The sequence below is a fragment of the Strix aluco genome, chromosome 4 (genome assembly GCF_031877795.1).
Source record: "Strix aluco isolate bStrAlu1 chromosome 4, bStrAlu1.hap1, whole genome shotgun sequence".
Taxonomy (NCBI): domain Eukaryota; kingdom Metazoa; phylum Chordata; class Aves; order Strigiformes; family Strigidae; genus Strix; species Strix aluco.
This window is the reverse complement of record NC_133934.1, coordinates 57838269-57851346: the sequence shown is the minus strand read 5'-3', so window position 1 is coordinate 57851346 and position 13078 is coordinate 57838269. Positions and strand designations below refer to the sequence as shown.

At 36.1% G+C, this 13078-nt stretch overlaps 1 protein-coding gene across 8 annotated transcripts in view; it reads left to right on the top strand.

Annotated features, from left to right (window-relative positions):
- Positions 1-13078, top strand: part of TBCK (TBC1 domain containing kinase) — a 112296-nt gene that overhangs the window by 64952 nt on the left and 34266 nt on the right. The window lies entirely within an intron of this gene.

Below are 13078 nucleotides of genomic sequence, written 5' to 3'. Positions count from 1 at the left end.
TTCCCTCCTCCCCCATCTATTAGTTGTATGTCTTAGATTCATTAATATTTAACTTATTTTCTTGCCTAATGTCATTTCTCCATATTTTTTTCCTTGAGTGGTTTTAAATTATGTATTCCAATTTACCTTGAACCAGCTGATTTAATGGCAATTGAAGTACTTCATGCTGAGGTCATGTGTAAGAACACCTTAGTTCTCATAATACATACCTGTTTATGGAATAAAATGAAATCACTAAAATCTGTAATATTATAACGTACATGCTTTCTGCTGATAATAGTTTGACAACTTTGCTGATACTCTGCTAGGAAATGTTTTAGTAGAATGGTATTTCTGGTAAGATTTTTTTTTTTGATCCTGTTACCTGAAATATTTTGTATGTCAACAGTGGCACAATTTGAATATTGTGAGATTAATCCGAAGTATATCATAAACTGACTACTAAGGGAAAAAAGAGTGAGGATGAAAGACAATCTTAGTGTGATTTAAAAGTTATTGGTCTAACTGAGACTTCTATAAACAGTAATTTCTTTGAACATATAATTATCATATCCTTGTGCCTTCTCTTTCTGACCTGAGTTTTATTTCTGATTAAGTAGTATTGACTGCTTCTGGTTTTTGTCACCTCTGTCTTCCAGACAGGACTTCTGTTATTTTGGTTAAAATAAATTTTGTACCATGCCTGAAAATTTTCTGAAAGTAATTTGCAAACAACCTTCACCTGAAACTGGGTCACCCCAAGGAAGAGATTATGTTGTTCAAAACATCTGCAATAATTTCAATCTAAAATCAATTGTTGTTCAACAGCCCAAAACTCCTGTGGTTTTTAAGCTTTCTGTGCACTGAAATGGCTTATCTCAGGCTGCCAGTGAAAGCGACCTGCTTTCCAAACTGATAAAGCTGTTTTACTGCAGTCTTGCAACTTTGTGGAATGCTTTTTTAAGATTTCTTGTTTTTACAGTTTCTAAAAATGCATATTTAGAGTTTAAAAAAAAACCCCATAACTGTATTTCCAGTTTACTGCATATAACACAGTTTCAATTACTGTTTAAAAAAGTTAATGATGTGAGGGAAAAGAAGGGTCCCAGTGTCATTATTGATTACTTGATTCTGAAAATCCTTTTCAATACTTGTCTCAAAGCTTTGTCCGTATTTTATCTATAAACCAAATACAATTGGGCATTACTTGCTATTTTCGGGAGCTGTGTTAAAAATCTTGATTTGTTTATATATAGTTTTTACCATATTCTAGCCCACTAGGAAATCTATTTGAAATATTTGACAAAATAATTGGTTAATTAAGAATACTGGAAATTCCCTCTGCTGTAGCAACAAATGTGCTATTTCATTCCTTATGGGTCTGTATAAAGGGGACATATAAGCAACTGCTAAAACTTAAATAGAATTAGATTGTTTAGGAAATTAGTACCCCAAGGTGGGGTTTTTTATTTGTTTGTTTTTTCTTTTTTTTTCCTTGTGTTTAAGGAGCTTTGTTAAGTATAAACTTTATTCAAACAATATACATACCAGAGAAGATTTAGGAGGTACTGAGACAAACAAAACCAACCCTGGAGTCATTGCTAATTCTTTACATGTAGTTTTGAGATTTAGTAAAGTTCATCCTCTCTGGGTGATGCAGAGAGAGGAAACACAGTATACATTACCTTTGCTTTTTCTTGATCTTAGTCTGACACATAGCAGGAGAATGTGGCAGGAAAATGAGGGTGGTAAGGGTGGTGCTACTCTGATGATGTAATTCCTGAGGTACCAAGAACAGGGGCAGGACTCTGCTTTCAGACGAGTACTGACTTGTACTAAGCCAGTTTGGATATGTCTGCATCTTATGTATCAGCAAATTTACAACCCAGAAGGTTGTTTCATGCATTGAGGGCCAGCTGTATGAGTAACTTTACTTTAAAACGTGCAGTTTTTCTTATAGCTTAGTCTTTAACATCTTGCCGTAAGTTCATGTGATTCATGTACACTACGCAATTCAAAAATTATTATTATTATTGTAGCTTGATTTGATTACTAAGTACATTACATGTTGTACAAGTAGTGCAGTCACCAGCACCTTTTGTTGGGAAACAAACCCAGGAAGGAAGCATCCAGATATGTACAGCAATTTGCAAACAGTTGAAGGATCCTGTAGACCAATTCACTCCCACCTGGAAATGGGTGCAGTGCAGGGCCTGGTGAACAGATCTTCCACCCGAGATCCATGCCAATGTCATCACTGACATATAGAGATTAATTGTGGTGTTGAGAAGAGATAGGACAACTAAAAGATGGGAACAGATGCTATTAGAGAACAGGTAAACACTTAGCCTAGATGTGAGATAAAACATACTTTCAAGTAAGCCTTGTAGGTTAGTTCACACAATAAAATCATCTTCTGTATTTTTGGAGCAAGAGAAGGGTTTGTTCTTTTAATGCTGTGCACCTTAGGAAGGTGTATTTTTGTTGACTCAAGGCTAGTCAGTGCTTCCAAAGGAAGAACCTCAACCTCAGATAGAATGTCTGGAAAGACTGGCTGTGGAAAAGCAATCCAGTTGAACAAGGAGCTACAGTAAAACTGTTGAATTGGAGTATGTGGAGGATTATACTTTGTGAGACACTGGCATGTAGCTTTAAGATGCAGCATGTAGTCAAAGATCCAGCTATCATCAAAGCACAAGAATGATTCTCCAAGGAACAGATTTTCTCTGATGTGGGAGAAACAATTATATCTGTTGCCATTGTAGTGACATGCCAAAATGCTGAATCCCATGATGGTGAAAGCCATATAAATGATTAGAAGGATTACATGCATCTCAGAAATGGACTGAAGATTAAAAAATAGTGGAAATTCTACACTAAGATTGTATGGTTCAGTTATGAGTGATGTGTTTCTGCTGATAGCAGCAGAATTAGATGTACATCAGAGAACTCTACTTTAAATATGTATCTGACCCTAGGTAGCTACCATTTTACTTTCTGTTCTTTTTCTTCCTGAAAATCCTCTGTCTGCCCACATCTGTGATTCATATACTTTTATTGTGCCAGACTTTCTGGTGGTTCAGCATTTAGTTAGTTAAGATTTGGTGGGAGGAAGAAATGGCAGTTGGCTGCCAAGCCCACACTGAGTTTGTGGGTGTTTGGTGCCTGTTCCCATTTGTTGCACCACTTCTTGAATAAAAATGTAAACTCTGAGATCAAAACACCAAATTTGAGGAGACTGAAAGAGATAGAGTGGGGTCTTCAGTGTGCCAGTGAATAGTAAAAAAACTGCTTTTGATGAAGCTCTGAGGAATAGGTGTCATAATAGCTCTTTTAAAAGGAAACTTTTTTCATAACTCCAGCTATGAAATTTTGACATGTGGCTGTGTTGTAGCTTGCCCAAGTTCAAAACTGTTGTTCCCCATGGAAGATGACACTGCAAGGTGATTTATCATGCAGTTAGTGAAGCTGGACTGCTTTTCCATATTACAGTATGTCTGAAGAAAACCAGTAATTTGGTCTCTGTCACATGATGCGCATGATAATGGTGCTATAACTGTAACATAAAAAAATTGGATTGGAAATACCAAAAGACATGAGAAGCAAAAAGGAAATCATGTTTCTAGTTTTCTTTTTTTGAAAGATGGAGGTCTGACTGAAATTTATGGAAACATCTTTTTCTGAACATATTCCTCATCTATGCTGTGTTAGCTTTTTTAGATGCCAGTGGCAGGTATATTTTATAATGCAATTCACAAAGATTATTTTTGCCAAATATTGGCATTTATGAAGCAGAAACTGTGCATTGCTGCTAGTAAGTGGGGTTTTGTTTGCTTTCTTTTTTTGCCCCTCCCCCCCCCCCCCTTTTTTTTTTTTCCCCAAATGGCTTACAGCCAGCTATGGGTTGGGAGCTGGCTTTGGTACAGAAGCAGAGCAATTTGTTAGGGCACACCTGCTCACCAAGGCTGTTCGGTAGTGTTAAACTCTGTAAGATTGATATCATTTTACCTGAAGCTGTGAATTCTTTAATTATTCACGTTTTCCACTTGTAGTGACATGAACAAAATGCTGTTCTATTTATAGATTATATCTTCTTGAGACTAAAGAGAAATGCTGCAGTGGGTGACACACTAAGGAAAAAATACCATAATCCTTTATTTATATTAGTGTTCTTGCTAGTCTGTAGCTCTGGCAGAAGAAAATCAAATATATATCCTTTAGCAAAGGACTGGCTCAAGAGATGGTATTTCATAAAAAGGGTGAAAAGTGAGTTCATCAGTAGAACTTTTCCTAGTGCATGTCTTAAAATCAGTCTGAGGCACAGCTTACACCTCCTGTTTCTTGATAGAACCTGTATGTACTCTTCATAGCAAAAGGGGACTTCGGAGAATACAATAAGCCACCTGTTAGTCATGTAGGATTTTGTATATCTTTACCCTGGAATAAAATCAAAGTACCTGAAGGTAGACTGTCAAACATATTAGCATTTTTAGGCATGGGAAGGCCACTTTTATCTGAGTTTTGCCTCTAGATGTGGCAAATTATTATTTTTTTTTCTCTTTACAAAAGTGTCTTGGAAAACTATTTCCCTCTTTGTTTTTGTTTCGTTATGAGCAAAACTGGTTCAGGATTATACTAGTGCTTAGAAAGCAAGAGTATGCACTAGATATTTTTTTTTTACAATTATGGAAAATGTTGCTGACAGAGCAAGGTGCCTAATAGGGTATCTGTCTATGTATTTGTTATGCTGAATGTGTTTCTTTGCCTGTACAGGTATAAATGATCTTTCCAATAATCTTTAGTTCTCTAGTTGTTAATGGAGAAGGATTTTAATATAAGCTGCACAAATACTGCAGTGTTAAAATTCCTTGATTAAAATGTACACTAGCAGCACATCTCTGAATGTAGATATATTTTGGGGGTGTGCATATCCAGTGTTGTTAATAGAGATACACATAACTACTTAAATACAGAATTGGAATGGAAGTGCAGTCTGAAAGCTAGAAAAATCTTTCTGCCAAAATAAGGACTGAGAAATGAGGTCTGTTTAAGTGAATTCTCAGTGGTCTCATACTTTGGGATAGCTGTCAATTCCCTTTGGTCTACTTTCTCATATTTAAAGAACTTAAACTCTTGCCTTTATAAATCTGTGTAAGGCATTTGATTCTGTCTATCCAAACTTCTTTGTTCTTAATATACTAAGAGCTGGAGTTTAATACAAGTCAACAGAAAGACCAAAACTAAACATGAAGAAGTAGAGCAGGGTTTGTACCTAAAGCTAAGATTTTGTTGATATTGCAAGCTCAGAATAAATTTCAGGACTTGATTGTTAGCATTGAAGGGCAATTTAGGAAGCACAGGTATCTCAACTGGGAAAACATCACGTTGCATATGAAGAATGTTGTCTGTATTCTGAAAATGGTGATAAATGGGCTAAGTACCCATCAGGGGTGTGTCAGGTGAAACCTCTGTTACTTCAAAAATTTAAAGTCTAGGAAAGCTTCTGTTAGGGGATAGACTAGTCACATATCATTTGACTTCAGAGCCAGGCAAAGAGCTAGAAAATCTCTTGCTGGTTCTTCAAAGCCCAAACCAAAACCTTTTTTTCTTTCTTTTAATTAACCAGCATAGCATAATTCTAAAGCAACAAATTCAGCAATCATGTAAACTGATAGAGTATAAACCACAAACTTGTCCGCTGGGAGTGTAACCCTGAAATGACACAAACTTAAAAATGTCTTAAAGATGGTCTTTTTTCTTTTTTTTTTTTTTTTTTTATAAGAATATATTTAGGAATGTGTTTCTTAAATACTTTCACGTGTAAATTCAAATGGGGGATGTTAGAAAGCTTTTTCATCGAATAGGGGAACTTTTTTTACTTCTGAGTAGGTTAATTATACAGCGAACTAAGTCATTTAGAAATGTATAGGTTAGATACTCTAAAGCTACTAGTTTTGCACTGTGAAACACTAACATAGACTTGACTAATGGTAAACACTGGCAGTTTTGCATCTCAGTAAGTTATCTACTGTAGTGTCAAATGATGAGCATTTTTTTTAGAAATTAAACCTGGTTTAAGCATCGGTACATAAGCAAGATGATTATTATCCTTCCTGTTTACAGTTACTGTATTTGTGGGAAAATAGTAACATTTTAGTCTTGAATAATATGTTTCTTGATCTGTGGTAGTTTGTGGGTGTTACATGGTTCAGGATACTCTTTAGGCAGATCTAGATACCTTACCCGTATTAATCTTTACGTAAAGTTTTTTTCCATTATTGGCCTAGGAACCAACAGGTCAAATTAGAGGCTTTGATCCTTTTCTCATGGCAACAGGTACTCCTTCTCAAGGTTGCCTGAATTTTTGTCTTATTTCAAAACTAGAAATTCTAAGTTACTTCATATTATTTCCTTAAAAATATCCTGAAGGCTAACAAGAGGAGAGCTCTGTTAATATAAAGGTCTTCTACTTATGGCTCTTTAGAGATTGATTGGTTTTATAAGCATTTGGTCTGGTCAGAGTTTCCAATTGTAGAGTTCTTTATAACTTTATACCTGTTATGTCTTGGAAATAGCTGAAGTGGTTCTTACATACCACCCAGCTAGAAACTTAGATGGTGTGATCTTTACTAATGCATACTGAGCTTCAGTATTTGCATATTACTTCAGATTTAGGATAAAGGAGGTAATTTTCACTAGCATTTGAGATTGCTAAATGTCTGTTGAGCCAGTTTGAGAAAGATTTTAAGAAACTGTACAACACAGAAAAGCCCAAGCAATATTTTTCTATCAAAAATTTAATGTTGTTGAATGTTGGCACAAGTTCTTCATTTCCATGTATTTCTAACAAGTTTCTTCTCTAAGCTGATCCTTGCAGTTTGTAAACCTGTACTTTTGTGCATCTCCTGTAGATGGTTATCATCTAGCTATGAAATAATGCTCATTCTTCTGCTGATCTGCATTATTTCCCCTTATTCTTGTGTACATCTCAGGTTTTGCGTAGTAGCCTCCATCTGACTATTTCCATTATACAGTGTGAATTCATATCCTTCTGTTGTTGGCCAGTATCCTACTCTGATGTCAGCGCCGGACCAGAAGTCGCTAACATTTTGTTAGCTTGTAGAAATGTCTGCTGTTAAAGAGCCATGGCGCACCTCATAAAACTGTTTAAAACACATTTTCCTGTTGGAGCTTAGCCGACACTAGTTGTCTTTCTCGGTAAGACGTAGCATGTGACATTTGGTGGTCACTTACAGTAAACCTTTACTCTTCATATAGTCATTCATCATTCTGTGTCTTCCCTGCTCATCTTTATCAATGCAGGACAACATCACATTTCCATACTGGAAGGCATTCTTTATGAAACCTTTTCACTAAACTGCTGATTCGGAGCAATTTTACAATCATGAGTAAGAAAAGGATTCATGTTTGTCCTTTATGCAGTCTAGTGTCTCAGGAAATAATTCATGGTGTTTTCTGCTGCTCCTCTCTACTGCTCACTACTTTCGTAAGTTCTGCATAAACTGATCCAGGTGACTGCATAACTGCAGGTACTGTAATAGTTGTACTTTCCACAACTCCTCTCAGTTTCCCTTGTTTATACCCAGGCGCCAAACATAGCTGCTGTTGGTCTCAGCAGAAACATCAGTATCTCACATAGATTTGTCATTTCTACTTGAATTATCTTCATAACACCCTCTGCTACAGAACTCTTTATCTGGATACATTCCAAATTTCTCAGTTCTTGAACATCTCCTTTATGGATTAAGACAAGAGACCAACAAATTCTTTTTGTGCTCTTTGGACATTACATGTGATTTCATTGCATAAAAACAAAAGTCCTTATTCTCCCAGCATTTCTGAACCCTCATGCCGATGGTTGATGTGTTTTCACCAAGCAGGGGCCTGGACCATTTCATTTTTGATACACTAACTGCTGTTTCTGGGCATTCAGACTTGAGAATAGTTGAAAGTGTTGTCTTTCCAACAAAGACAACTGTCACATGTACACTGAAAACAGCAGTATTGCCCAGAGGTAGTAAACAATATTGACTGTGGAGAACTGTCTAGAGATTTCTTATTCCGCAATAGTGGAAGAATTGTAGGGTAATGTGCTGTCAGACAAGGTAGCCTGTCAATGCAGCATTGAAATTATTGATCCTTATTAGAGGTGTGCAATATGCAATCTGTGTGAAGACAGAGTACTGTAGTTTGTTCCTTTACTTCTGTGTCCAATAATTTTTCTAGCTGAATGCAACTTCTGTACACCTGCTGCATTAGGCAAGAACTGTGATGGCATCTTGATTGACAACACTTGGACTCCTGGCAGCTCTTTGAAAGATGCACACCTTGCATCCATGTAGAAAGAAGAACAAAGACTTCTGTCTTACTAGCTGAAGAGTTTTAAAATTAATGACTGATATTTATGTTGCCTTTAAAATTTTGTTGCAAGATGCACTGAAGGGGATGCTGATGTGTTTAAGAGCAAATTACTATCCTCAAAACAATGAAGTAACACAACTGTCCTATAATGTATGAAATAAATTATATAAAAAGAATAATGTTGCATTGACCTTTTCATTTATAGTAACCTTCTAGCAGTAATAGAGATGTTGGGTAGAAATGTCACTTCTCTTCCTAGATTTGTCCTTTTAAATATCTAGGCTTAGTGTATCTTTTTGTATGTCATCAGAAAAGAAAAGTCTTATGGCCTTTCACCTCTGTTTCTTCTGAGAGCAGGAATTGTGAGATCGAACTGACCTATTCACCTTCTCTGCTTTTATAGCAAAGAGGTTTTCTGGCCTATTTATGTGGCAGTGTGGTGGCTGATGTTGCCTGGCAGGGTAGTAGTAAAGTATTTGTGATGGAGAGGTCAAACCAAGCTCATAATTCTGGGCTGTTTCCAAAATGCAGAAGCAGTTTATTTTGGCCAAATTTCTTAAGTGGTGTCCTGTTACCCAAGGAAAGGGCTCTGGAATTGATTAACTGCTCACAAAGACTTGGTCTGTGTACATTTTCCTTAAGAACTAAGCATTCATGTTATGTTTTTCTCCATTACTTGCTTTCACTTGCTGCGAACAGTGTATGCATGTCCAGTTTTGCTGTAAAAATAAAAAGTTCTCTGTACTTTTGTCATAGGTGTATTGCCTTTAAACTGATGCTTTCTTTTTAACATCTGTTTCAAATGTGGTATATTTCTCTCCTGTATCTATAATAATAAACACTAAATGTATGTAGCTTAAAAAGCAGCTATGTCAGCTGAGCTGTCCTTTTCAGTTGGGGCTGTTGACAGAGGCAGCAGCTTGGTAGGGAGTGATAATTTAGCATGAACAGAGCAAAATGAGTAACATTTTAGAGCAACCAGGAATTTTAGTTCAGCGAAGGAGCACAATACTTCAGTAGGCTTAGTATTGGCATGGGGCCATGGCAAAACCAGGATATTACTATTAGATCATTTTTTGTTTACTTTGCCACCCCTGCCTTTTTCAATTCCCATATTATTTGCATATTTAGAAATCTCATGAAAAGTCTTTTGATGCCAAGTAATAGAGTAGTTAGCTGGTGCCATAGAGTTGTTTCCTGTAAGGTTTTGATTGCTGCTTGACTTTGAGCTCAGTTGAGCCAGAACTCCTCAACCCAATGTTGTAAAATGAAACTTGTGACTTTTAGTTCCTAGGTATTTGGGTGCCAGCTTTGGCTGTTTTGAAATGCAGGTGCTCTGCACTTTTTTGAAAACTAGACTACTAAATTTTGAAATGTAAACTTACTTTTATAGTAATTATGTTTAAAGTTGGGCTTAATTTTTTTCAGTGCACGCTTCACAGTTAATGGCACCATGTTATGGCACCACGTTCTTCTTGTAGATTTTCCAGCAAAATTTGTATCAATAAAAATGGAAGGCGTGTGCTTTTGATACTACACAATACCCCAATGTTGGGACTTTGGAGAGCACAGAGATGTTGTATGTACACTTTCATGAGTGAGCAGGCCCTCCCTGTCCTTTCTAAATGTTTCTGTTTGCTTCTTGCTGATGCCTTGAGATTTATGCAGAGTCTGTTCTCAGGAGGATGTTCTAAGATGTTTGCACATGACAAGTAGTCTGGCATCCTGGTGAGGTACTCTGTTCATTTGTTCATAGTCCTGCACAAGAATCTAGGTACTGTCTTAATATATTTACACTACTGATATACCAACAGTATGTTTTCAATAATATGTAAAATACGTTTGTTTTTTCTGGCTTGTAACACAGTTAGTTCAGAGCAGGGAGAGTGCAAGCAGGATTAATAGTGTGTGAATGCAGAGTCTTGGTGAGATAACAAAAGATGGACATTTAATTGGAGACTGACTCATTTGTCTTGAAAGGGCATGGGAAGAAATCGGAATTGAAGTAGCACAGCAGACCCTTACTTATTAGCCAAAGGGAGGAGGAAAGATCTTATCCGGCAAGGCTCCAAAAGACTGCATTGCATTTTAGTTACTGACAGGAAGTGATTTTCTTAAACTAAAATTTCAAACAAAGTGAAGATGGGCTTGAAGGTTACTCAAGTGTGAAGCTTGTTCATGCAATGTGACTAACAAATGTTCTGTAAATATTTACACCAGTTTAATTTTGTCTTAGACTCCAGTATCCTGAAACTAATTGTTTTTTTAAAAAAGAATGTGGGTAAATTCTTTCACTACCAATAATCTTGTCTCCCTTGTGGGTGATAGAAGTTGACCATTTCCATGCATATGCATGCATGTACCTGTGTGCATACATTTATTCTTCTTTTAATTATTTGTGGAAACCACAATCTACTTGTTATATTTTTATTTTTTATTACTTAGAAGCAGATTAATTAATCGCCAGACTGGAAATCAGTGTTAGGCTTTTGTTGGCTTCCTCCCAAACCTTTTAAAATTCCCTCTTGTTCCGTGGAATTCCATTTTCAGGCATGGCCACTGTCCTCCTGAAATGCTGCTTAGAAGAAACGAGAAACCAAACAGCCAAGAGTCACAGAATAACAGACTCCTAGATTTTTTACTTACATCTCGGTGTGTGAGAACTGGTTATCGTTTTTAGGGAAACTTATTGCTGCATTTCCCACTTCTCTAAATGAATTCATTTTGGAATTAGTGAGCTTGTTTCTAGGAAAAATATTTTGATAGTCCGTCTCAATGCTTAACTCTATCTATCCCTATTTCTGCTTTCAGCTTTTTCATAGCTTCCTACTGCACATAGCATCCCTATTCCAACCCCCAGTTCTCTGTTTTCAATTTCAGATATTTGTAGGCTACTATGCCCTCTCACAACCAAATGTTTCTCAAGCTATTAATTATTATTTGTGTTTTGGTTTTTTTTTTTTTACTGGCTAAATTCTGCTTTCATCTCACTTATTACAAAAGTACTGCTAATATTTCCTTAGTTAAGAATCTCAGGAGACAGGGCTATAACTCACTGTTATAGCAGTCTCTTTACAGAAAAAACAAAAACCATAAATGGACTACAGTTTTGAACTGAAATTCTTCACTTTTTATAAATAAAATGAGTCTTCAGAAATGTAGAGAAAATATGACTAATGACCATGCTTCAGAGTGTATTCTGAGCTCTAGGAATAATAACCAGTGTTAATAACATCAATATAATAACATCAGCTGTCTTTATCTGAATTTAGAAAATGTATAAAATTCTGCAGTTACATGGATATTTTTTTCCATTACAGTATATTCAAGATGAAAAATGTAATAAGTTTACATCACAGAATGAAAAATTGTTAGTTACTGTTGAGACATCATATAGTCCATTTATCCCTGGCAAATATTATCCCAAGTAGCTAGGGAACCTGATACGGTTAAGGAAAAATGTGATTTACTTTCACATCCACAGAAAGGTTTTAGAGCTATAATTAAAATTAGGTAAACCATAGCTTTAGTCCCACATTTTTCAGAATTTCAGAAGCAAGATGTATATAAGCATCTTCAGTGGAATTAAGGCATATGCTGCAGGTTGTATCCTACCTGAATACAGACAGCTTTTTGAATGGGAAGTTAATAGATCACATCATTCAGTTTTTAAACAAAGTGAATAATCTCATCCAACTGGAATATTCTGCCCAATCTTCAATTTCAGCTTCTTTCACTCACTACCCTGCTAAATGAGTAACCAGAGTAACTTCCTGATTGATGGCAATGCATCAAATCTGTTGATGACAATGAATGATTGATGGAAATGTATCAAATCTGTTTGAGATACACAGATAAAGCTTGGCTACAGTGCCTCTGTTTTCTTCATAGAAGCTGATGCTTCAGTCTTCTAAATTGCAAGTGCTGTAATGAATCATCCAAGATGCTTGGGACAGACACAAGAAAGTGCTAATATACCCATTGTTTGTCTGATGTGCCACACTAGGTTTGTCATAAAATGCAGCTAGAATATTTTTTCTGTTCATGAGACTGCAGACAGGAGATGCAAAACTAACAGTCTTTTTATAGTGATAGAAAAGTAAATTATTTTTATGTTACATCTTGTTAGAATGCAGATACATATAGGATGCTTAGTGTTGCAAAAACAATATTTGTAATAGGTTTACTTTTTTGTTGTTTTGCATATGTTTTTCATTACGCTTCAGTAATTTTTTTTTGACCGCAGCTTATTTTAGGATGCTTCCCATTTGATGGGTGTCTGCTTCCCTCCCAGGTTGAGTAGTATTTTGTCACACACACAGGCACTTCACTCCTTCAGCCAGAATGTTTCACTGTGAACGTCTGGTTGGGTTTGGGATGCTTTTTTTTAAAAAAAAAAAAAAAAAAAAAAAAACCACAAAAAAAAACCAGAAAACCCCAGCTCTAAAATCCATTCTGTTTGCCATCAGGCAAAAATTAGTGTTTCTGTTTTCTACCAAACAGATAACATGTAGCTTTGTCAAAATGGCAGGCCACACGAAGTTTGACAACTGAAAGATTTCAGTCTGGCTCACAGCACTATTTAACTGACAAATAAGACACTCAGTTGATCCAAAAATCCTGATGTCCATACATTGCATGAAATGTGCTTTTGATGTACTACATGTACATACATCTAAGAGTCAATAGTCTGACTTGTAAAGACATTTAATGAAGA